The following is a 26,786-nucleotide window of genomic DNA, read 5'->3' as shown; positions in this document are numbered from 1 at the left end:
AGGGATCCTTCCCCTGGTAAAAGGCAAGAGTGCAATTTTTCCTGGAAGCACTGACCTCCCTCTACTCTCTCTTCCCTTCAGCCTTTAGTGTGAGCCAAAACAGTTATGCCTGCCATAATTTTGTAGGTTCTTTGGCATTGTTTTCCTTTGCTTCATCATTTGGATCAGTACTCAACCTTCCTAATGCCACGACCCTTTAACACAGTTCCTCATGTTGTGGTGACCCCCAACTATAAAATTGGAGTGTCTTGGTTCCTGAGACCATCGGAAATATGTGTTTTCTGATGGTCTTAGGTGAGCCCAGTGAAAGTGTCATTCAATCCCCAAAGGGGTCACAGCCCACAGGTTGAGAACTGCTGATTTAGATCCTTTGTTGCATGTCCCTAAGTTTTACTTATCCAAGGGTCAAATCAAAATCCATAATTTTGCCCTCAAACCCTGCCCTTGATTTATATATGAGGTCAACTTATAGTCGAGTATATACAATAGGCCTGTCTCTGAATCTTCTGCTCCAAACACACATCTGAGGAAGTAGACTCAAGTCTAGGAAAGCTTGTGTTCCTGGCTTCTTTCTTTCAGATCGGCTGCATCTGCAGTGCAGAAATAACTCAATGTGACACCACTTTAACTGCCATGGCTCAATACTATGGGATTCCAGAGGTGCCACAACAAACAACGATCCCCAGCATTCCATAGTATTGAGCCACAGCAGTTAAAGTGGTGTCACACCCGGGTTATTTCCGCAGTGCAGATGCAGCCTTGGTCTGAAAGGTGCCACAAGATCCCTTTGCATGCTGATTTTCCAGACTAACAAGGCTATATTTGTGAATTCCTCTTAAAGAAGGTTTGCAGGGGTGTTTCTGCAGTCTTCACATTCTGGTGCTCTCTCATTTGATGGCCAGCTCTGAGGAAGTAGCTAGTTTTAGTCCCTGCCCCTCTGGTGATGAAGATGGTGTGGGTGTGTTGAACGTACACAATGAAGGAAAAGAAGAAGTCGGCCGAGGACTGCCTTGCGCTGATGTCAGGAGTGGGGCTGGCTCAGAGAAGGGTGTGCTTGAGTTTGGCCGAGCTTCAGAGCAGCTCTTCGGCCCAACTTCCAGGCTTGCTGAGGCCAGCTGCAAGGTAAGGGACACCCCTCCCTGGTTGCTTTCCCCTTCCTTCTTTCTTTGTTGCCAGAGGAGTGGGAGTGTTTTGTACACACATGCCTTGGACCAAGGGGTCTGAGGAGATGTGAGAAAGTGGGGTGAGGGGAGCAGATAGCAGAAGTTGGGGCATGGCAATATGTAGCCTCATTTTCAGGCCACTGTGAGGGAGCCAAAAACCATGGGTGGGATGGGGATTTGAAAGGCCCAGAGCCCTGGCTGGTTTGGTGCTTGTGGCCAGGTGGGGCTGCTGTGGGAGGATGGTGGTGGTCCTTTTTCTCTCCCCTCACCCCCCTTTCCCGCCTTTGTTGGAGAGCTGTGTCTCTGTTGTGTGTTTACCAGGGAGTGCTGCAAGAAAGGAAGGGGCAAAAATAGGTCCCTTTGAAATATGTCTAACTCCTGGGGAGCATGCCTGGCAGGTTCTTATTTTAGCCAGCCATGAAGAGAACTTTGTGTCCTTTCAGGGCTGGGGGAGAGAAGAGAAGGCCAGGGAAACTTCAGGGACTGTGGTGATTCATCCCCCCCTCCTTCCTCCTCTAGCTTGAGAAAAATGTGGCACATTGTTGCATCAAGAAACAATGAAAGCTGCAAACTTTCTTTTGTTCTCCACCCTCCCCGCATTAAGAGGAAGGAAACCCATTTGCAGCCCAGTGTCTGTTGGGGAGTGTGTGTGTGCTGAATGCCACTTCAGACTTGAATGTTATACTATCAGTTGCCTCTCTCATTGAAGGCTGCCTGTGGTTTTCTCTGGCCCTGGGCAAGCTTGGCCTGGCCTCATTTCCTGTCAAGAAGGAGAAGAAGAAGGAGGGTGTTGAGGATTCAGATGGACCAGGGATAAGGCTGCCTCAGGCTGCATCCACACTGGAGAAATAATCCGGTTTGGCACTGCTTTAACTGCCCTGGCTCAAGGCTATGGAATTCTGGGAGTTGGAATATGTTGTGGGGCCCAGAAAGGAGCTAGGTCTTCCAGACGAATTGTGCAGGAAGTTGACCTTTGCGCTGGAGGACTTGGAGAATTTCCTGGACAAAACACTTCTCTATACATCTGTAGGTCCTCCAGCATGATTCTGAGGTCAAATTGTGGTAGATGTTAATGACAGAGTTCTGCTGGAGGACCCTAGAGTGATGTTCTCCCAGGTTAAAAAGTAGTGTTTATTTGTGGTTTTTCCACTTTCATGGAGGTCCTGTGCCCATAACTCCAGCGAATGTGGAGGTCCTACTGTATTTCCAATATCACAGGTATAGGTCATCTCCAGATTGTTTCCTGGTGTCCCTTGAACTCAGATGCTGACAATACTGGTTGTGGAGCCTTCCTTGTTATGCCTTGCTCTTTTCCTGAGCTACAGCCCCTTCAGTCTGTGTGGGATAATCCTCAAAAACCTCTCTGACTTTGAAATCTCTATTGAAAAAACAACACAGATGAGAATCCTCTCTGTAGCTCCCTAAAGCAGGCTGCAGAAATCAATTGCACAATGAATGGAGAGCTCTAATAGCCAGAGTTGGGTCTTGTGTCTGTGACCTTTGTGGGATTCAATGTATGGAGAAAATAACCTCTTGTGGTAGGAAAAAGAATATTACTAGAATAACTGAAGTTGAGAATCAGAAACCTTGACTCAAAGTTCTGCCACATGTACATTCACTTATTTCACATCATTTTACAGGGTTGTCAGATTAAATTATCTTCCATGTGTAATTTGGCTGCATCTTCTTTGATATTTTCTTACCACACACATACATATAGATTTAGTATGTAAGGAAGGAAAAACTGAATAAACTGCCCAGTATACTTAGACTTTACAGTGCTAGGGACCATCTACCTGGAGGCACCCAGAGATTTAAAAGAACTGAACCAGCCAATAGGTTATAGACAGGCCTGCAGATATAATGTAATTTCATGCATTTGTGGGATAGTTATCTAAGTTCAGCTGAGTTTTTATGTTGAGAGGCAGGTGAGAGATCAAAGTTCAAATTCCTGTTTATCCATCAGTCTCATTGGTGATCTTGGACAATTTACTTTAATGGGACTTGCAGCATAAACTACTTCATTGTTGTTAGCTGCCTTCAAGTTGACTTTGGAATTTATCAAATGGGAGGAATTTCCCTTAAATTCGAATGAAAAGAAAGTGGGACCATAACGCATTCACTTAAAGTCTCTAGTTTAGCACAATTATGTGAATGCGCATTGCGTTCGAACTGGCTCTCCATTGCCTGAAAATAGCATGCCATTGCCCGAATTTGCATGTGGCAGTCTATCGCAATAATGTGAAACCACATGATGGCATTCGGACTGACTTCCCATTGCCCGAATTTGCGTGTAGTGGGTTATCACGCAATAACCCCATGATTGTGTTCAGGTTGCCATTGGATTATACTTCCAATTTCCCTTGTCTGATAAATTCCTTTGACTCACAGCAACTCTGTGAATGAGATGTCTCCAAACTCCCTGTCCTCTACCTCTTTGCTCAGGTCCTGTAGGCTCAAGCTATTGATCTGGCATGTGGCCTTCCCCTCTTTCTACTGCTCTCTGCCTACCCCGATTTGACCAAAGTATGCCAGCTTCAATTTAGTCGCCTTCCAGGGAGAGTTCAGGCTTGATTTGTTCTAGGGCCCAATTGTTTGTTTTTTTAGCTGTCCATATATCCTCAGCACTCTTCTCCAGCACTACATCTCAAATGAATTAATTTTCTTCCTATTTGCTTTCTTCACTGAACAGTTCTCACTACGTCTGTACATGGTAATGGGGAATACAATGCTTTGGATGGTTTTAACTTTAGTGTTCAGGTATATAACTTTACACTTTAGGAGTTTGTCTAATTCTTTCATAGCTGTCCTTCCCATTCCTAATTTTCTGATTTCTTGACTGCAGTCTCTGTTCTGATCACTGTTTAATCTGAAATAGCAGAAATCTTTAACTATTTTAATATCCTCCATGGTCCTTATTTTTGTTTTCTTTATGTTTAACATTAGGCCTGCCTTTGCACTTTCTTCTTTGACTTTCTTTAGTGATTAAATCTGTGATGCTTTCTGCTAGTAGTATGGTATCATCTACATACCTTAGATTGTTGATGTTCCTTCCACCTATTTTCATTCCTCCTTCTTCCATGTCTAAACCTGCTGTACATATCATATTTTCTGCACACAAGTTGAACGGACAGGGTGATAAAATGCACCCTTGCCTGACCCCTTTACCAATTGGGAACAATTCTGTTTCTCCCTATTCTGTTCTTACAAATAGCCTCTTCTCCTAAGTACAGATTCTTCGTCAGGACTATCAGATGTAGTGGCAATCCCAGTTCTTTAAGATTATTCTGTAGCTTGTCATGATTTTTGCAGTCAAAGGACTTGCTATAGTCTATAAAGCACATGCTGATTTTTTCCCCTGGAATTCTTTGGCTCGCTCCATTAACAATCATATTTTTGCAATGTGCCTCTTCCTTCCTGAACCCCTCTTGGACATCTGGCAGTTCTTTTCTATATATCACTGGAATCTATGCTGAAGAATTTTGAGCATAATTTTGCTTGTGTGGGAAATTATTCTAACACGCTTTAGACATAGAGGGGGCCCCAAAAGCAATGTGGTGATAGTTGTCCATTATGCCTATTACCTTTGAAAAATTTGGCTCTTTATATTTAACTACAATATAAGTATACAGTACAGACCACCTTAAATTCAAAGGAGATCAAGCACTGCAAAATAAATTTGCCTTTGTGCATGCCTATGAATGAAACAGTCAAATGGTTCTTGATCTCCTTTGTATTTCAGGAGGTCTGCTGAGATTCTATCAGTGTTCTGCTCCCAGTCATCAAACTGAGGCCTACCAAATCTTACCGTCTCTTGAGAATGGTTGGAAAGAGAAATCCAAGCAAAAATCTTTGGGACACATTCTGCATCGGTCATAAGCTAACCACTTTATAATAAAACTAGTAATTTCTTATGGCTTTCTGCTTTGTGATCTTGGAGAAGCCTTCCAAGTATTTTCTGGTTGCCAAGAAGTCTTCAGGACACTATTATTGTGAGCCATAAAGGCAGTGAAACCAGAAGGCATGCTGTGATTTGTATATAAAGACTCTTACAGGGTTTAAGTATAATTTTCTGTTTTTTTTGCAGGGAACATTTGGCTGAACAGATCTGGTTTAAAAAGAACCAGCAGCTCAGTGCATGATTTACTTTGTGAATGTTAATGCCAAGCCCTCTGATTTTTATAGGGAGTTTTCTTAGGAGAACAAGTTTAGAGAACTGTACTTTTAAGACAGGATTTCTTAATAGAAAAGATATAGCTTTTCAAGTATTTGTCAATCCATAAATAAATTTGCATTTTGTAAAATGTTTATTCATTTTTTGAAGTTGATGGATTGATGAGAGACGGTCAACTAATAAGTCAAAATAACACATATTTGTCTTATAAACAGACGTCTATTGTTTTTCTGTAAAAATGCCCCTCTTGTGCTAGCCAAGTACTCAATATTTTAGCTATTAATACATCCATGGTATGCCAAGAGAAACACCTAGTTTGGTATAGAATGTTACTTCTATGTTATTCTGAGGATATGAAGTGCTCAAAGTGAGTAAGACAGTATCTTTTATTGACAAATGGTGATTAACAGGGCAATCCTACTGAGTTCAGTGGAACTTTGTTCCAGGAAAGGTAACACTAAAGTTGGCTCTGCCCCCACATGTGAGAGAAGCATGGAGGTGAAGTAATGCTTGTATCTTCTGTCTGTCCCCCTTACAGTGTGGAGGAGGAAGCTACAAAGTTTATGAACTTGAGTTTGAGAGCCTAGTAGCAGTTGAGGTGGAGGAAGAGAAGTTGTGAGGGAGGTGTAGTTGTCTCAACCTAAGACTGGAGACGCAAAGGGTTTTGGTTGGTGGTGTCACTGCTTGAAAGTTTGGAAGAAAAGGTTGCCCCCTGCTCTGTTGCACTAGATTTCCAAAGTGGACTTCATGGTTTTTGGTCAAAGATAGAAAAGTTACTTTTGCAACTGGAACCAGCAGAAAATCCTGGCCAGCATGGATCCTACTTTTTATACCATATTTGTCTTCTCTGTGGTTAGAGAAATCTATTAAATTTATATATCAATATTCCATATGCATTAGGCAACTTTTCCAGGAAAACCAGCATGAGTAATCACAGGAAGCCTATGTATGCAACTGCTTTCCCAAACTAGGCAAGACTCCGGGATATCTGTGATCAGTTATCTCATGGTGCATTATTGTTTTATTTAATTAAGCTAACAGGGGGAGGGAAAGTAATGCTGGAAGTGAGTTATAGATCGTAGAGTTGGAAAAAGCCTCATGGGCCACAGAGTCCAACCCATTGTTCAAAGCAGAATCTCCATCTAAAGCATCCTCAGCAAGTAGCTGTCCAGCCTCTTTTGGAAGACATCCAGACCCCACCACTTCTCTAGGCAACTGGTTCTATGGCTGAACTGCTATTACTGTCAAGAAGTTCCAATTGAAATCTACCCTCCTGTAACTTCAAACCACTGAACCTGGTACTACTCTCTGGCAGGATGTCTAACACACACATCCCTTTTCATGATGTGGTCATTGCCCTATTGCTTTCTTTTGTCCAGCTATAGATTTAAAGATACATACATGAAAGCAGAACTTGAAAAAGTAACTTACTTTGAGAACCCCATGCAACTAATGTGATCATGCTATTTTGTTACCTAGAGTTGGCCAATAAAGATATTTTCCTAATACGGAATTTGGGTTTATTTTCCTATGGCCAGCCTTGCTATATTTGCTTTACTTGTTTATTGATTTATTTTTATTTATCAAAATATTTATCCTACCCTACATCATAGTACATTGAGGCAGCAGGCAATAAAATCATTTTAGTCAGCTTAAACATTATAAAACAATAAAAAGACATTTATATGGGCTAAAATGCAGTGGTGCCCTAGTGTGGGTGCTTGACACTGCTGGGGGGGCTGCCTGCCACTCAAATGCCCACCCAGGGCTGCCAGAGAGGATGGCCGAACAAATGAGGCACTGAGGAAGATGGGAGGGACGCATGTGTGCATGTTTGCTCCTCCTTCCCTAGTGCCTTGGCCAGCTCAGGTAAGTGAGCCAAGGCAACAGGAAGGAGGGGGAAGCGTGCAGGTATCCCTCCCTCCTTCTTTGTTGTCTTGGCTTGCTCATCCCAGAATGCCAAAGTAGTGAGGAAGGAGGGAGCAGCATGTGCTTGTCTCTCTTTCTCTGCTGCCTTGGTTCCCTTGAGAGCCACGGCAGCAGAGAAGTGGTGGGCCCTGGCAGCAGCACCACACACACACACCACAAACACAGAGTGGGATGACAGAACAATTGGGTGTCACTCCTCCACTGAGGTGTCCCCCATGATGCCATGACTAAAATGTATTAACCCGTTTGACACTTAAAATCAGTTAAAACTGTTTAAAACAATTTAAAATTACAATGCATGTGCAAATTTCAGTTTTTCTTAGACAGATACCTGTAAACCCACCTCTGTGGGCCAAACAGTAGTTTCAGGGGAGCAATATAAACAAAGAAAGGTGCATAAATGGAAAGACTAAATACCTCCCCCCATTTGCAGAATCATTCCTAGAGCTTGATGTGGGGGTGCAGTATGGCTGCTTGAACTGAAACAAAAAGAAGGTAGGAAGGAAGGAAGAAATGAGGAAAGAAAAGAAGAACAGTCACCCATGTGTGCTCCAGGCACAGATCTGTCAGTGTTTTAGTTTCGTCTAGCTCACAGCATGGACAATATCTGTATATTTTCTTTTGATTCAGCAGCCTAGCTATGACACACACAAATGTGCACATGCCAAAGTACACATTTACTCAAGAGATCTGGGCAAATATCATTGGACTTTATAACCTTCCAATGGAGTTATTTTTAATTTAGGAAAACAGAAGAGCTTCCTGTCCAAAAATTAAGTAGGAAAAACAAATCAGGCCCTAATCTACAGGAGGCTATTATCTCAAAGCAAATGGAAGATACAACAGGGCCTGCAAGTATTTTGTGTGTCCTTGATCTTGTCACATGGGTATTAAATTTGCTGTCAGTATGCTGGGGAGAACTGACAATGTATAGATAGTACTAGCAAATGGTGACGAAAGAGGAGTTTACTAATGGTTAAAAGGGGACAAAGTACAACAGAGGCACAATGTACGGATGTGAGAGCTGGACAGTGAAGAAAGCGGATAATAAGGCAATTCCTCCTATAAGCCCCCAAATAATATTTTATGGTTGGTCCCTGTGTATTATTTCTGTATAGTTTTTCAAAATGTTAGTAAGTAAATATATATGCCTGTCTTTAAAAAGCTTTCCTAATTGTCAAAGGATGTTAAGAAATACATCCTATGCCTTCTGTCCTAGCATTTGGATTATAAATCTTACAGCCCCTTACTGATGTTAGTTGGGGCATCTGAGAGTTGATGTCCAAAACATCTGGAAAGTTGAACATTTCTCTAACCATGTTATGATCCCTACATTCCTAAATGATATGCATTGCCAAAACATTATGGAAAAATCATACCAAAGAGATAGCTGTTGTCTTGTGTAACAAAACAGCAACAACAACAAAGAGCTGTGCAACCCTTTTAAATTCAATATCATTTGACAGTTGAAATTGTGGCAACTGATAAAGTTAATACAAAACTTTTATTGAAATATGCACAATATATTCTAACTGCAGAGTATCCTTGTTGCAGAATTTTGCTACAGAACCATCTCTAGCAGTAGCTAGGATGTCCAGCAGTTGCAGCCCAGATGAAGGATTGCTTTTATGTTCTTTAAGTAGGTAGAGGTGTCTGTAACAGGTGTTGTCAACAGAAATTGGTTTTTTTGGCACGTGAACAAACTTATGTTCTTCTGTTTAAATTGTGCAAAGTCCACATAGAGATCTTTGAAGGAAGGAGGCATGTTTGCTTTAGGATTACTGTTGATCACCAAAGCATTCTTGCTCCCTGGGTAACAGAACATAGTCAAAGAGGTTTTCCATTGAAGGCATTATTGTATGACTGTTACCTGTAACCTTCCAGGTTACAAGTACTAATCTATGTCGACACAACCTGTTATATTGAATACATGCATTTCCCAAGGTTGGGGAATCACCCTTATTTCCCCCTCAACCTATATAAATGGTTTGATTTGTAGGATAAATTATCAGTAATATAATTGGAACAAATATTCTATTTCTTCCAATTATATTATATTATATTATATTTCTACTCCTTTGTCTAGAAACCCCATGCTGATATTGTTGATGCACACATACTGACAAAAGTTTTAAAACATCTTACACTGTGATATTATCAAGCAAAAAATTGGAAGAGAGAGGCTATTGATCGCTTTCTCCCCATTCTTCCCAAGGACCACTTTCATTTATCATCTACTCAATCTCCATTTTTGAGCTTCAGAGTAAGTGAAGAGGTGGGCAGTACATTCAGTTCACTGCTGATACTTCAGCCTTAGTCATAGGAACATAGAGTTGGAACAGCCCTAAAGGGCCATTCAGTCCAACCCCCTGCTATGCAGGAACACACAATCAAAGCACCTCTGACAGATGGCCATCCAGCCTCTGTTTAAAAATCTCCAATGATGGAGATACCACACTCTGAGGGAATGTGTTCCACTGTCCAACAGCTCTTACTGTCAGGAAGTTCTTCCTAATGTTGAGGTGGAATCTCTTTTCCTATAGTTTGCATCAATTGTTCTCTGTGTTACCAAGTTTGGATTTATATAAAATTTTGGGTACATGCGGTCTGTGCTATGACCCCTGACTGACCCCATAGAGGACCCGCCATTAACCTAAAAGCGGAGAGACCACGTAAGCAGCCTGCCCTACAAAAGGCAGAGCCCTAGAGAAAAGGCTAAAATTGGGAAATTCCATAGTAAGTCTTGGGAGTCGCCAAACCAGATTCGCCTCTGCTGCCCAAGATTAGACAATGGACTTGGCTTCTCACTTAATGGGCCAGTGATCACTTAACGGCTCAGCAATCAAGTTGGCTGCCCTTCCGAACTGTGTCCTGACCTAATGCATTGTGCAAACACATTACCTGCTATTGGCTTAACAATGCTGAAGCAATCAATGCCTTTGGCGGGGTATGTGTGCATGTGTGTGTGTGCTTCCTTTTTGCTGCGTGGTTTTACTTTAATAAATGTTATTAGATTAATTGCACCTAATTGGTATCAGAGTCTCTTTCTCGTGGGGTGTACTGGCGACCTCTGGTATACACATAGGGACCCGATCCTGGCACGTGGCGTTGTTAGGGCCACCTCTCAGCTAAATTTGAGCTAATTAAATTCCCCTAATTTGATCCTTCCTAACATGTGTCCTAGTCTCCGGAGCAGCAGAAAACAAGCTTGCTCCATCTTCAATATGTTATTCCTGTTACCTGTCAGGGCTATCATATCACCTCTTAACCTTCTCTTCTCCAGGCTAAACATACCCAGCTCCCTAATTCTCTCCTCATAAGACATGGTTTCCAGGCTTATCACCATTTTGGTTGCCCTCCTCTGCACACACTTCAGCTTGTCAACATCTTTTTTGAACTGTGGTTCCCAGAAGTGGACACAGTATTCCAGCTGAAGCATGACCAAAGCAGAATATAGTGGCACTATTACTTCCCTCAATCTAGGCACTATACTTCTACTGATGCAGCCTAGAATCCCATTGGCTTTTTTAGCTGCAGCTAAAAAAGTCACACCATTTGAGACAAGCCAGGGGGGTCCTAGAACCTCCTCTTTTCTGAGATCTGAAAGAGACTGGCATCACCCCCAGGGGTGGCTCTTCTTGGCAACACATCACCTCCAAACCTCATCTGCCACAGCACAAAGCTAGCTCTCCAATGGGAGAGTTCACATATGTGCATAATCTGCTTTTGAAAATGCTCCAGGGCTCTAGCCACCATAATTTGGCCTGGCTTTCAGGCCCAATTTTTAATCCACTATATAGCATAGCTCTATAGCATATTCTTCTCTGTATAGCACAGCAGGAGGAGGCCTTATAGGGATGTGAAAGGGGGAAGGGAAGCAAAGTTACCAGGTTTGTGTTTCAGTCTGCCCAAATCCCTCAATAGGAACATTTCTTCTGAGCATTTGAGCATACACTACATAATTTTAGTTTTTTTTAACAACATAATTCTTCACAGATCTACTGAGATATAAGAATCACAGAGTTCAATGGGACTTACTGTTAGGGGAGTGTGTGGGTAGGACTGAAACCTTTGTTTTGATGCCCTGTGATGGCATGGCTTGGGGCTACTGCATACAAATAGTGCCACAAACATGGTTATCCTGTGTATGAGGTATGGAAAAAGGAAAAGGTCCAGTGCAGGCAGCTGCCTAAAAGCAGCAGATCTTTCTGATCTTGGAAGCTAATCAGGGTCAGCCTTGGTTAGTAATCAGATGGGAGATTGCCAATGAATACCAGGTGCTGTAGGCTATATTTCGAGAGGAAGGAACTGGCAAAACCATGTCTCAACATTCTTTGCTTATGAAATGTAAGGAGTTGCCATAAGTCAGCAGGTGACTTCTATTGAAGTCACACACACTCACACCAAGTACAGCCAACAAGTAGTGGCCGTAGAAGAGAGAAAAGATGTAGCTGTGTGGGATGGGGGAGTGAGCTTTTGCACAGAGGATTTGTTCCCCCCCACAAGGCATTTTCAATGTAAAATTGTGGATTGCGCTGTGTACAGTTCTTCCATTATCACTTATAATAAACAGGTTTTAGTGCTTCAAAATTTGGGGGGAAAGATATTCTTTCAATATGACACCAGAGATTATGAGGTTGCAGAGGTACTGCATATTGAGAGGTTGTTTCCAGTACAATTTAAGGTGAATCGCAAATCAGGCTATACAACTTCTGTTCTCAATGGGAATCAAATTCTATCCTTATTCGACTGAATTCTGTTGTGATAAGGCAGGGCAAAAGGGGGGGGGAAACCTGGTTTTTCTGATAGCACATTTTTGGCAGTTTTTTTCAGAAGAATCGATTCTGACGCGTGTCCAATAAGTGGGAACACCAGATCAGAATCGATCTGGGGAGGGACAAATGGCAGAGGCATGCTGCCTTTTTGGGGTTTTTTTTTTTAATAAAAGTAATCGAAAAATTGATAGATTGGTCAATAAGTAGCTGCTTGACTAATCCATCAATTTTTTGATTAGTTTTAATTTTTCCTCCAAAAAAATATGTCCCCTGTCATCCTCTTCCCAGATCCCGCAACCTTGCCTCCATCCCTGATAGCCTTGGCTGTACCCCCGACAGCCTACTCGCTGTCCCCTTGGCTTTGGCTTTCCCCCTGCCAGCTTCCTCACTGTCTCTGCTGGCCTCCTCATCCTCCCTGCCAGCCTTGTGCTCCATCACTGGTTTCCCCCATTCCCGGTTTGAAGCGGTGCAAACTAAATGAGGATGAAAAAATAAAAATCGATTCAACTGGCATAAAAAAAGATCGCCTTTTATAGTGAGAACGAGAGATCTTTTGAAATTGGGTACATTGGGTAAAATTTTTTTAATGAAATAATAATTTCGTTATAATATGACATAGTGGCATAATGTAACTATTTTTTAACAGAACAAACAAGAAACTCAGCAGGCGTTGTCTATTATTTTCTTCAAAGATAAGGTTTTCATGGTTTATTGGAAATCAGACGAGGTTTGTCATTGCCTTCCCCTGAGGCTGAAAGGTCACTCAGTGAGTTTCATCGCCAAAGGGGGAATTGAACCCTGGTCTCCAAAATCATAGTCCAATTCTAAAAGCACCACTCCATGCTGGCTCTTTTTTTTTAATACCAGGCTTCAGTTGAGAGGTAGTACAGTTTCCCCCCCAATTCTGAGCTATTATCAATCTTGCAGCCAAAAAAAAAAAAAAAAAAAAATGTGATCAGATCCTTATGATTTAGTGTCTCACAGATGTCACAAAATGTGGAGAGAAGTCCTATTTTTGGATCATCAGGAAATGCTTATTTTGTAGTTTGGCTTATTATTAGAAATTATTTCAATTTAAGATGAAAAGCAACATACTGTATATACTCATGTATAAGTCTAGAAATTTTAGTCAAAAATTTGACCCCAAAAAACTGAGTAGACTTATCTACAAGTCAATTGTAAGTATTGTAAGTTCTTTGGCATTGCTTTCCTTTGATTCATCTTTTAGATCCTTTGCTATATGCCCCTAAGTTTTATACTCAACGTATCCATGGGTTATATCAAAATCCTTAATTTTGCCCCCCCAAATCTGTTCTTGATTTATATGTGAGGTGGACTTATAGTTGAGTATATATGGTACTTAAGGTCCCATCACCATTCTTAAATGCCTTCTTGAAAGCAGGAAAATGTCAATTTCTACTTTTTGGAAAGTACTCAAGGATTGAATTTGTAAGCATTTTGAGGAAGAAAGTTCCAGACTGTGACAGGGTCCTGCTTGTTGAAGTGCTATTGTGTGCCTCCAAATCATGTTTGACTTATGGCAATCCTAAGGCAGCCCTATCATAGGGTTTTCTTGGTAGGTTTCTTGAGAGAAGGTTTACCAATGCCATCCTCTCAGACTGAGAGAGTGTGACTTGCCCAAGGTCACCCAGTGGGTTTTTATGCTTGAGTGAGGAATCAAATCCTGATCTACAGAGTCATAATAACCCAACACTCAAACCACTATACCACACTGGCTCTTACTTGTTGAAACCACCTCCCCAATTGTTGAAAATTTTGGCATAAGAGTATATCAGGAGTCCTGCTGGAACAGAATAAAGACCTATGTAGCCCAACATTTTGTTTACCCAGGCCAATTAGATGTCTGTGGATGCAGGCTTTCCTAGATGATCTACAAGTGTGTGGATGTCTGTGTGATTGTGAACCTACATAGCTAGGAAAGATCCAATTAATTTAAGGCCTTAAGGATGAGGACCACCATTTTAAATAGAATCGGTGGGTGGGTTAAAAGCTATTAAATTTTTGTAGACTTAGAAGTAGTAATTTCATTATCTTGCCCCACCTCTTTTTTGTTGTCTCTTGATTTTTGTTTTCTTGTTACTGTGTGTTCAGAACTGTAATCAGCAGTTTTGAATGTGATAGACAAACACTGGTGATGTCTCTTCAGGGAGTGCCCACATGATTCAGCTTTCAAAGAAATGAAGAGTAAGGGTAATATGTGATAGAAAGAAAATACAGTGAGATACAAATGTGAGATAAATTTTGTGAAATAGAGCTCTTTCCTATAAAAATGTCAATTGAGTCTTGCCTTCCAACACCTGTGTTTACACCTGCAGTTTCTTTAAGCCACTCAGAAAGAAATGCAGCAGTCATGCAAGGTGCATGTGAAATATCTATTTTCAGCATCCTTTGACATTATTTTGTCTCCTATTTAATTTGATGATCATTGAAGGAAAATAATAATATAAAAACTCCCTAAATTAACAAAGATGAAGGTTAATTCAAAAAGCACACTAGGCGGTTGTTTTGGAACAAAGCTGCAGGAAGGAGAAGGAGAGGAAGGAGTGGGTGAAAAAACTGACAATTGAAACAACGTAGATGGGGGAAAGCCCAAGAACATTCCTTCAAATGGAGGATCCCTGCATCTGAACAAATAATATTTTCTCCTCACACCAATAGAAGGGCACATAGAAATGCAAGTTGTGCTTGGTGCTTTGGGGAGGGAGGGTGCTATATATAGCTATAATGGAGAAACTGAACCACCCTACTGTAGAGGTCAGGTGCTGGTGTTTTTTCAAAGTTTGCAACAGCATTAGCACCACTTTCACATTAGCAGATTTGGCCTCAAAGGCTGACTTTTACCTAAAGGCTCTCACTGAAGGATCCTACATACGTGGGAAGGGTCTCATCTTTTGCTGTTGGTGGGAAGGACATCTTTCCCTTGCCATCTTCTTGATGTGCTTATGTAAGAGATTTAACATTTCATGATCTCATGAACCGCCTTGAAAGATGGAATGTTGAAGGATAGCCAAATAACAGGTAAGAGATACTTTGCATCACTAAATAAAAAACCTTATGTTTTCAAGGGCGACAGCATCTCCCCCTCCCCAGAATACAGTGCGCCCGCACCATACACGGGCGTGCCATACGCGGCCTTGAGCATACGCGCTCAAGGCGCAAGGCGCGCGCAGGGTGGAAGGGGTGGCGCGTCCCATTCAAAGTGTGTGGCCGCTGCGCTGCCACGCATGAGCCCCATTGTTTCCAATGGGGCTCGAGCATAGGCGGAATTCGCCTTACGCGGAGGGATCCGGAACGGATCCCCTGCGTAAGGCAAGGACGGACTGTATAAGTGGCAAGGATGACTGCATAGTTTGGAAAATTAACCTTTTAGTAGAACTGTAGTTTATCTTATCCCTATCAGATATGGATAACTTCAACAATTTATAAGATTCATTCTTCTTAAGAGTCACTTTCCAAGCTCTGGTTTATTATGAGAGATAAAGTGCAAGATGGTGTAATATGTGTGTGTTGGGCAGGGGACAAGCAATAGGAGTCCAGCTTCCAATTCAGCAAGCCCAGGACTTAGCATACTAGGACAGCTTGTGGTCAAGACACTGCAGAGAGAAGGATACTGTTTTAATATTCTGCAGAAGACGTTAATCCAGCCCTGAGTACATTTCGTCTTGATTATGATGCATGGAACAATGCCGGGGGGGGGGGGGGGAGAGATAGTTCCTTAAAAGTTCATAAAAAGAACTTTAAACCCCCCCCACACACACACACCACTATCTCTCTAGATATACTGTATAGTTTCTATAACTAGTTACCAACTAAGGGGGAATGGTTAAAGAGAACAACCTGCTAGAGACTTAAGGGGAAATAGTTTTCTAAATCTCTGGCAAAAAAAGACCTCTAATTCTGGGCAATGAGCCTCCTTCCTTTTCTTTTGCTGGATGTTTATGGTACTGGAGTAGAGGGAGGACAAGACTGATGGCTCAGGTTTTAGTTGTACTGCTAAACTTTTGGTTTTTAATGCAACAACCTAAGAAGGCAGACCTAGGAGCAAGCACTTGGGCCAAATATATTTGCTGTTGAGAGTTGTAGCTGGAGTAACCCCTTTATGAGGAGCAGAAATCAGGAATTGTAACTTCTTCTCCATCTCTTCCATGTTGTCTCTTAGATCTGTTTCTATTGTCACATGGTATTTACCTGAACTGCCTTTTAAGGGTGCCTCCACACTGCAGAATTAAAGCAGTTTGACACCACTAACTGCCATGACTCTATGCTACAGAATCCTGGGTTTTGTAGTTGGATCAGGCACCAGAGCTCTCAGACAGACCAGACTGAATGCCTCACCAAACTACAAATCCCAGGATTCTGTAGCATAGAGTCATGGCAGTTAGTGGTGTCAAACTGCTTTAATTCTGCAGCTTGAATATATCCAAAGTGTGTTTAGATTAGCTTCCCTACTTTTGCTCCTTTTTCTGCTTGGAGTTAATGTGCTATTTGTGGGCCTTATCCATGGAAAAAAAATATATTGGCTAAATCCATAGGAGATTATATTATGGGGGAAGCCAGGGAAGAAAAAGGCATACTTTCGGCAAAGTCGCATGATTGCGCTGAAGATTTTCAGATGATGTCGTACTTATTCAGGATTTAACCTATGAAGATCCAGAAATGCTCCAGCAACAAACCATTCCCGGGACTTCCCCCTTAAATAAGCAGACTTATGCTTACCTAATGGGAGACTGTTTTTCCCTCTTACACACCTGCATTTGCTCTGGAGTTTCCCCAGTTCTCTATTTGGGGATTTGCAGGACATTGTAGAGTGCATCTTTTTCCCCCAGAAGCATTTGCTCTGCTGCTGGAAGAACACCACTTGATATAACTCTTTGTTTATATTGCTCCATTAGTGTGTATAGAATCATAGAGTTGGAAGAGACCACAAGGGCTATCCAGTCCAACTCCCAGCCATGGAGGAACTCACAATGAAAGCATCCCTGACAGATGGCCATCAGCCTCTGTTTAAAGACCTCCAATGAAGGAGACTCCACTGCACTCCGAGGTAGTGTGTTCTACTGTCAAATCTTACTGTCAGGAAGTTCCTCCTCATGTTAAGGTGGAATCTCTTTTCCTGTAGCTTGCATCCATTGTTCCACATTCTAGTCTCTGGAACAGCAGAAAATAAGCTTGCTCCATCCTCAATATGACACCCCTTCAAATACTTAAACAGGGCTATCATATCACCTCTTAACCGTCTCTTCTCCAGGCTAAACATACCTAGTTCCCTAAGTCTTTTCTCATAAGGCATGATTTCCAGGTCCTTCAGCATTTGGTGGCCCTCCTTTGGACACGCTCCAATTTTTGAACATCTTTTTTGAATTGTGGTGCTGTTAGGAAGGATCGAATTAGGGGAATTTTATGAGAGGCGTGTCCTAACAACGCACGCAGCAGGGTCGTGTCCCTATGTGTATACCAGAGGTCATCTAGTCCAACCCCAAGAAACAGACTTGGATGCCAAAGGAGGTGCAATTAAAATATGAACATTTATTAAAGCTACACAACAAAAGGGATCACACATGCACACATACATTCAGTGCTAAAGCAAGGGAGGGGTGAGTTCGGGAGTAAAGGAAAAAGGATAGAGGCACCGTTGGGATATTTACCTTAGGAGGCTTCTCCAAAGTGACGGACGCGAAGGATGGTGGATTGTGAGACACGGCTGTCGGAGCAAAAAGGAAAGCGGCGACCACGGTGGCTAGGAGCTGAGTTCCAGCGGGCAAAGCTAACTAGAGGTCTGAATGACAGTGAGCTTGGCTTCGCTCAAGTGATTTCAGCAGAGCACATGGCTACAGGCACTCAAACTCGGAACGAGATGCTCTACAAGCAAGGTTTCAGGTTTGGAACTCAAAACTCAACAAGCCCACTGGAGGGCTGGAAGTGGGGTCCTTTTATACCCCACAGGCTATGGCAGCCTGGCGAACAAAGGCTTGATGACTTTATCTTTGTTTAAGCTGAAACTTACACAATGGATACACAAAGAAGAGGTCTGGCACTTTTCAGGAGGGGACAAATATCTTGATGGCTGAGCCATTAAGCTAATCACTGGCTCATTAAAGAGGGAGCTACTGCTATTGTCCTCCTGCTTTGGGCAGCTTGCGAAACTAGTATGGCAACTCCCACAACTGTTGCTGAAAGGTTTAGATCTACCTTTTTTCTGTGACCATGCCTAGCAAGGCTGCTGGCTACATGGTCAGCTCGCTCTTAGGGTAATGGTGGCTCGCGATGGGGTCAGTCAGGGGTCATAGATTCAGATCGCTTGGCACCCAAAATTTATATAAAACCATACTTGATAACAGTTCCCAGAACTGGACACAGTATTCCAGGTGAGGCCTGAAATAAGGAAAAATAGAGTGGCACTATTATTTCCCTTGATTTAGACACTATACTTCTATTGATGCAGCCTAAAATAGCATTGGCCTTTTTAGCTGCCACATCACACTTTTGACTCACGTTCAACTTGTGGTATACTAGGACTCCTAGATCCCTTTCATAGTCTGCTTAAGACAGGTGTCCCCCATCCTATATCTATACATTTCATTTTACTACCTACAGTAAGTTCAGTATCTTACATTTCTCCCTGTTGAAGTTCATTTTGTTAGTTTTGGCCCAGCTTTCTAATCTGTTAAGGTCATTTTGAATTTTGATCCTGTCCTCTGGGGTATTAGCTATTCCCTCTAATTTGCTGTCATCTGCACATTTGATAAGCATGTCCTCTATTCCTTCATGCAAATCATTGATAAAGATGTTGAATAGCACTGGGGCCAGGACAGAACCCTGTGGGACCCCACTGGTCACTTCTCTCCAGGATGAAGAGGAGCCATTGTTGAGCACCTTTTGGGTTCGGCCAGTCAACCAATTACAAATCCACCTAACAATTGTATTGTCTAGCCCACATTTTACTAGCTTGTTTGCAAGAATATAATGGGGGACCTTGTCAAAGGCTTTACTGAAATCAAGATATGCTATATATACAGCATCCCCTTCAAGTTGTTTCTGGCTTATGGCAACCCGATCATGGTTTTTTTGTTGTTGTTTTGCAAGATCAGAGGAGGTTTGCCATTGTCTATCCATGAGGCTGACAGCATGTAACTTGTCCAAGGTCCTTTGTATATACCATCCTAGAAGAGCTTACAGTTTTAATTTTGATACAAGAGTAAGAGGGAACCCATATGCAGTTGTTTCACTTATATATGTGTAGGCTTAGTTAATGGAGCCCAAAGATGATTAACTTAGTGCCTTCCAGATGTTGGATTTCTGCTGTCAGTGTGGCCAATGGTAAATCTTAATGAGAATTGTGATCACTGAACAACTGGAAGGAAATGAGTTCCTCATTCCTAAGTCAGGGTGTGGAAACTGTGGTTTTATGACAGAGTCCATATGGAAAAAGTAAATTTGAAGGGACACAAAGAAGTGGCCATTCTGGGATGCTGCTCCAAGCTACATGGTAGTTGAGGGGAAAGGGCATAGTCTTTTGGGTGAGGACAAAGGCAGTGGCATTAGATAAGCTGAGACTGTATGCACTCTCAAAAGTATTCTGATATCCCAGTTTAAACTAGTTGTGGGCTTTCTGGTCACAGGAATATATTATCTATTAATAATGTAAGAAGCATCATCTTTGGGTGTGTGTGTGTGTGCGCGCACACGCACGCACACACACACACACACACACATATATATATAAGGACTGTAAGTAATTAAGATACCTGGTTGAAAAGATAAAGACAAGAAGAGAAAAATGAGATACAGTATTAGCATAAAGATAGATGGGATATTTATCAAGGTTGTTCAGTAAATATCCGATACTCCTTAGGAGGTTACAAATTATGATTTTGGTCACAAGAAAAGTAGGCAAGGAATCGAACATTTAAGAGGGAATCAACAAATTATTGTATAATGTATCACCTTGTTATGTTATTACCACAAGAACCTAGCTGATGTTACCTTTTATTTATTTTATTTACTTTGTTATTAGTTCCTAATAGTAAGAGTCAATGTATGTATATATGGAAATAAAACTCAATAAAATATTTTTTTTTAAAAAGAATATATTATCTATCTATGCACTAACAGATAAAAGGACTTGAAAAATTGTTATTTTAGGGACCCCTGGAAACTTTAGTTTGAATTATATTCCTTTTTGTTTTCCATATTACCCCTATGGATACTTCCTCTTCCTCCTCCTTCAGAATAAATCAATTACTGTATTATCTTTTAAAGTCTTCGGTTACTATTACTTGGTTCCTTAAAAGACAGAATAAACTTTTAATCATGGACCAAAAAGACCCTTAGAGATGATTCTAGGTAAGATTTTCTGGCTAATCAGTGATACCATATGATGATGGTTATGATCTTAATTCATTTATATTCTGACTTTCTACCAATAATGGGACTTGAGGTGGCTAACAATGTATTTAAAACAATACAGTTGGCCCTCTGTATCCACTGATTCAAGCATCCATGACTTGATTTTATTAAAAAATTCTAAAAAGCAAACCTTGATTTTGCCATTTTATATAAAGGACACCATTTTACTAAGCCATTGTATATAATGGGACTTGAGCATCAACACATTTTGATATTCATAGGGGTTCTTGGAACCAAACCCCAGCAGATATCAAGGGCCAATACAAATACAAAAGCATTAATAAAAGTATAACTATGTTAAAAACAATTAAATCATTTATAAAGTTAAAACATTACACATTAAAAACATTTCAAAAATAATTAAAAGGCTATATACAAACCTTAAAAACAGCACCAAACCGCATTAAAAGCCCAACCCTAGTCAGTTTGTAAAAGCATGATAGCACAAAAATGTTTTTACCTGCTAACAGAAGGAGAACAAGGACAGGGCCATCCTGGCCTCTTTAGGGAGAGAATTCCAAAATCTGGGAGAAACCACAAAGAAGGTCTTCTCCCTTGGTCCCACCAAACAATCTTGAAAAGGTAGTAAAACAGAGAGAAGGGCCTCTAGATGATCTAAAGGGCTCATAAAGGGAGATGTGTTCATTTGAATAACCTGGATCCAAGCCACATACAGCTTTATAGGTCAAAAACAGAATTGTGGCTGGAAATGGACAGGCAGCAAATGGAGCTGTTGCAGTAAGGGAGTTGTGCATCTCTCATCCACTCTCATCTATCTAGAATCCTTGTTCCTTAATCTGGGATTCTGATCCTCTAGGTTTCAGAGATCAAAAAAGTATGATATATGGCTTGTTATTGCCAATTCCATCACTGTGTCACTTTTAAATGCAAACCTCCTTCTACCTGACCTACCTTATGGCCAGTCTAGCACATACTGATTTTTCATAGTTTTTGTTATGAAACAAGGCTGTGCTGATGGCCCATGGGCTGCTGTCCATTTCCAGGGCTATGGTGTAGTTGCTTCCATTTGGTGGTGCATGGGGCCTATCCTATTCCCCTCTCCTCTTACTCCCAGGTACTGCCCATTGTACTTTGTGCAAATACTACTGAGGCTTTCTGATTATGAAATCTTCCACAGCTTGGACATAAGAACCCCCAAGGGTTTTCTCCTTTGCAGTCTAAGGTCCAAGGGGAACTGGAACACTGATCTCTGTCTCCTCTGTCTCCAGCATCTGGTTTTCATTGTGCGTTCCTGGCCTCAAGAGCCAAGGGCATCTGCCACAAAGCTAAAATTAGCTCAGGATGTTGATCTAGTTAACTGAGTTTGGTAACTCCAGGCTCCTGGGCTGGCTCCAGAGATGACTCAGTTCTCCTGCCCAACTTGCCTTCTCAGAACTCTGTGCATATTTGATCCATTTCAGGTCTTATGCAGTAGTGTGCTCTCCATCTTGGTCTCTCTTTCTTTAGCCTGCTTGATGCACCCATCACTTGATATCAGTGTCTGTGCCAGAGGAAAGCCTTCCTTCTTTCTCCCTGTCCTGCTTAGTAAGCAATTTCATTTCACTTTTACTGTTGGGAGAAGCCCTTTTGGCATTTGGGGTCTTGCAGCAGAAAAGGCCTCTTCCTTTGTCTGCTAGTGCTTGTCAGCACATGCCTCACTAACTATTGGCAGGACCTGATGTTTATGGAGAGCAGGATTTTTGTAGCTTCGTGCAATTGAGCTCAAGGGGGAGGAGGGGAGGGAGAACTTGCTTAGCAGTCAATCATTTTTGTGTGGCACAGTCACTGAGACAAGAACTGTCTTAGAGCACATGTTGGATGAGAGAACAGCAGGTTCCCTTATCCTTGAGCCCTGTGAGGCCAAACCAAAGCTCAGGATTTCTCATAAACTCATCTATGATGCTCATGAAGCAACTTGCTGTTTCTAATTCTGAGGAAAAGGGGTGCAGATAGTCTCATACGTCCTAGCTTCCCCCCCCTCCCCAACTTGACAGATAACAGCAGATTACGTGTAATTTATATCTGAATTCCTCAGCTTGTTCAGGCATAGGAACTATAAATTCACTTATATCTGAGAGCAAAGAAAGCAGGAACAAATCAACACACAGCTCACAACAGGATGCAATATACCATATATACTCGACTATAAGTTAACTTCATGTATAAGCCGAGGGCAAGTTTTGGGGCCAAAGTGATGGATTTTGCTCTGAGCTGTTGATAAATTGAGAGTAAAACCTAGGAGCATATAGCAAAGGCTCTAAAAGATGAGGCAAAAACCATGTCAAAAAACTTTAAAAATTCCAGCAGACATAACTCTTTGGAGTTTATCAGACAAGGGAAATTGGAAGTATAATCCAATGGCAAGCCGAACGCAATCATGGGGTTTAACGTTATTGCGTGATAGACTACCACAAGCAATTTTGGGCAATGGGAAGTCAGTCCGAACGCAATCATGGGGTTTGAATTCATGTAAATTTGCTGAACTAGCAAATTCACGTAAATGTGTTCTGGCCCCACTTTCTTTTCATTCAAAATTAAGAGAAATTCCTCTCGTGTGATAATGTCCTTTGTGCTTACTCTTCAGGCTGGATGGATAAGAGAGTAGAGGGAGTTGGTGCTTCCAGGACAGATTATACTCTTGCTTTTCACCAGGAAATGGTTCCTTCATTTAAATAAGAGTTAAGATACAGTCCTTACATTGACCAGTGGATAAGATGCAGGTTTTTTTGGTCAACTGTTTGACCTAAATTTCTAGACTTATACATGAGTATATACAGTAGATCCATTTTGAAAGAATGCACAAACATAGATGCCACAGCAGCTGTGCCAACCTGACTTCTGGATCTGCCTCTCCTCCAGTTATTCCAGAAGGTTTCAGCACAGTGAACTGCTAACAGACCTCTTACTACCTGTATGCATCTTCCATATTTTCCTTTAGCCTTCCTACCACACAGCTACTTACTCACCTCATTTTCTCTATACATGTCTTCACTTTTGTCTCCGATTGCTCAAAATCCGCTTTAGATTGCTTCCCTTTCTGAGATAGCTGAAGAGCAGCAGAGACAGACATCCTTAGACTACTAGATACTTGGGAATTGAGAGGGATTGTCCCTGCCTGCTCAAAATGTTTATAGTATCACAAAATTAGACATATTTATTTTTCAGGACTCACCATCTTTCTGTATGCGTGATAACATAATTTACTTTGTTGGTCTTTAACCTTTTTTATCCTCTGTGCAAACCTGTAAGGTCCTCTCTCCCTTCTTACTCTTGTACTTCAACTAGGGTTGCCATATCCCGCCGGGGGGACAATCCGGTTTGGGCTGCCGCCCGGTCCCGGTCCGGTTTTGGCGCCCAACCGGACGGCCCGCCCACCGCGGCCACCCGGCCCCCGCGGCGGCTCCAAGCCTTGGCTGAGGCCTGGGAAGGCTCTCCGCGGTCGGAGCTCCGGCCGCGGGGCCTCCAAGGCCCCCGAGGCCAGGGAGGAGGAGGAGGCCTCTTCCCACGGGCCATCGCCGCGATGAGGAACAGCTCCCCTCTTCCCGGCCTGGGAGCCGGCCTAGCCCCTCCCTCTCAGGCGGGAGGAGGGGAGGAAGCCGGCACCGCGGCGATCGCGCGATGCCGGGCTCCCCCCCCCTTCCCGGCCTGAGAGCCGGCCTAGCCCCCCTCAGGCCGGGAGGAGGGGGAGGGAGGAAGCCCGCACCACGGCGATCGCCGCGATGCCGGGCTCCCCCCGCCCTTCCCGGCCTGAGAGCCGGCCTAGCCCCTTCTCAGGCCGGGAGGAGGGGGAGGAAGACCGGCACTGCGGCGACGCTGCGAGCCAAGCTTCCCCGCGCCCTCCTCCCGGCCTGGGAGCCGGCCTAGGCTCCTCCCAGGCCGGGAGGAGGGGAGGCTGCTTGGCACCGCGGCAATCGCCGCGATTCCAAGCGGCCTCGTTCCCTCCCGCGTGGGAGCCGGCCTAGGCGTCCTCCGAAGCCGGGAGAGGAGGAGGCAGGATAGGGTTTGAAAATGTAGGCCTGTTGTTTTTTTAATTTCCTAGCCAGGAAATTTAAAAAAAGTCCTATTTTCAAACCTGGTCCTACATTTGTCCCGGTTCGGAGGTCCCCATTATGGCAACCCTAACTTCAAACCCACAGTACTGTTTATGGGGCCTTAGTGTGGCCCATAGGGTATGAGATCGGTGGCTTAAGTAGTTGGGAATTTGATTTTACAGTCTAAATTGCAAAGAGCAGGAAACTTAAATGGAACAATGCTGAACTACTCAGCATTATGCACTTTCTGTAAATACATTTTGAGGGTTGAGCCGCCGGTTTGGATAGCATGGTTTGTGAGAGCTTAATCCGTTGATATGATTGCTGCTTACTTGATTCCACAGACTAAATGATGGAAAGAATAGATATGCTAGCCAGGTGGGACATTCCTTTAAATGATCCTGGACATGAATGAGAATTCAGGAACTGCAGTAGTGTCTAGAATTTGGATGCAGTACATTCAATTGCTTGTGAATTTCTAGAAGCCGTGGGAATCAAAAAAGAGATTATTGTTGGTTTCTTTTTTCTCTTTAATGTGGATCTGTTATATCAAGATACCTATATTATAGGTTAGTACCAGATAATCCATTAGATCATATATCAGGTTCTATAAATCTAAAATACATTTGTTCAGATACAAGATAATCATTCTTGCTATTGAAACACAATAATGGGGTGATCAAAAGAGGGATGCAAGGTAAAGCTGTTTTACTTAGTTTGCACCATTCCTTTTGAATCACCATGTAGTACTAAGGAAGATGGATTTGGAAGGTGGCTTAAAAGAGCATCCCTTTGATTGACAAGTCTGAGTCACGCTCAGATTTTGCACCAGTCCTTCACCATAGGTTTCTGAACATACCAGATCCATGTCTGAGTTTTCATCTGGCCTGTTCAAATCAAATTCTGGCCAATTCAGATGACTAAGTACAGAAGGGTAGTTTAAATTGCTTAAGGGAAAATGGGTTGAAGATGTATGGCAGCTTGGTGTGATTTATTTTAGCTTTTAATTTAAGAAGCGTGCATCTGGAACTAAAACTGCTTCCATAGTTTAAAAAACAAGCAGACAAAATGTATATACAGTTCCTCATGATTCCAAGTTAAACATTTTGATTTTACAGTCTTGACAAATGTATTACTACTTAAATAAAAAGTAGCAAATGCTGAGTTTTCATTTTCAAAACCAAATTTAGAAGAAAGTACAGTACGGTACTAAGAAATACAAGGCAAGGAAGAAGACTTTTGATAATGAAAGAATCAGAAAAGGCAAATATATAATTTCATTCTTGCTGCACTGAAAGCTGCCAGAGAAGAAGGAATCCTTACTATTACTTTGGTATGCTTTGCAGAGCCATAGTTTGGTGAGAATTAAATTAACTGAAAGGCTAAATGACATTTTCAATCATACAAAAATGTTAATTGGCTTACTATTTTGCAAAAAAAATAAAAAAAAAAATGAAGAATGAGCACAAGAATCCAAACCCCCACCCATAGTATTGTTGTAGATGCTGTTGTTGTGTGTCTTCAAGTCATTCAGACTTACAGTGACCCTAAGATAAACCTATCATAGGGTTTTTCTTGACAATATGTTCAGAGGAGTTTGTCATTGCCTTCCCTTGAGACTGAAAGCATGAGACTTGCCCAGGGTCACCCAGTGGATTTCGACGGAGTGGGGAATTGAACCCTGGTCCCTAGAGTCATAGTCCAACACTCAAAACACTAGGGATACAAATAATAATCACTAAAAACTGCCCATTTGATGCTATTGAATGATACCAAAATCTTGCAATCTGATACTAGCCATCTCATCTTCCCTAAAGGGAAGAAGCTGTAACATACTGTCCGTAGTTTTCCACTCTGTTTCAGAGACATCAGATTTGCAGAAACAATGAAAGAGAAGAGTAAGCAATGTAAAAAAGACAGCACCACTAGTTACAGTAGAAGTAGGAAAATGGAGCAAACAAATACTAAGACACCATAGGGAAATTAGAGAAAGAGGAATTCATTCTTTTAATCTGTTTTACTTTAGAAAGTGTACCCTGGAACAAGAGACATTGTTTTTATGAGAGAGACCAGCTAAGACAAAAAGCAGAAAGAATCTCCATTCCATACAGTGGGCCCTGTGTATCCACTGGGTTTGATTCCAGGATCCCCGTGGATAGCAAAATCCATGGATGCTCAAGTCTCATCAATATAATGGCATCAAAAATATATGAAATGGCAAAATCAAGGCTTGCTTTCTGGAATTTATTATTAGGATTATTATATGATTATTATTAACCTTTATTAT

General features: G+C 42.1%; 1 protein-coding gene across 1 annotated transcript in view; it reads left to right on the top strand.

The window, feature by feature from the left end:
* Positions 1–932: 932 nt before the first annotated feature.
* The window catches only part of DGKA (diacylglycerol kinase alpha), a 75,348-nt gene continuing 49,494 nt past the window's right edge, over positions 933–26,786 (top strand). Inside the window, exon 1 of the mRNA XM_042449494.1 lies at positions 933–1,122. The gene's annotated coding sequence lies outside the window, so the exon portion shown is untranslated. The remainder of the gene's footprint in view (positions 1,123–26,786) is intronic.

Source organism: Sceloporus undulatus, chromosome 2, assembly GCF_019175285.1.
Source record: "Sceloporus undulatus isolate JIND9_A2432 ecotype Alabama chromosome 2, SceUnd_v1.1, whole genome shotgun sequence".
NCBI lineage: Eukaryota > Metazoa > Chordata > Lepidosauria > Squamata > Phrynosomatidae > Sceloporus > Sceloporus undulatus.
The sequence above is the reverse complement of the archived record's forward strand: the minus strand, read 5'-3'. Positions and strand labels throughout refer to the sequence as shown.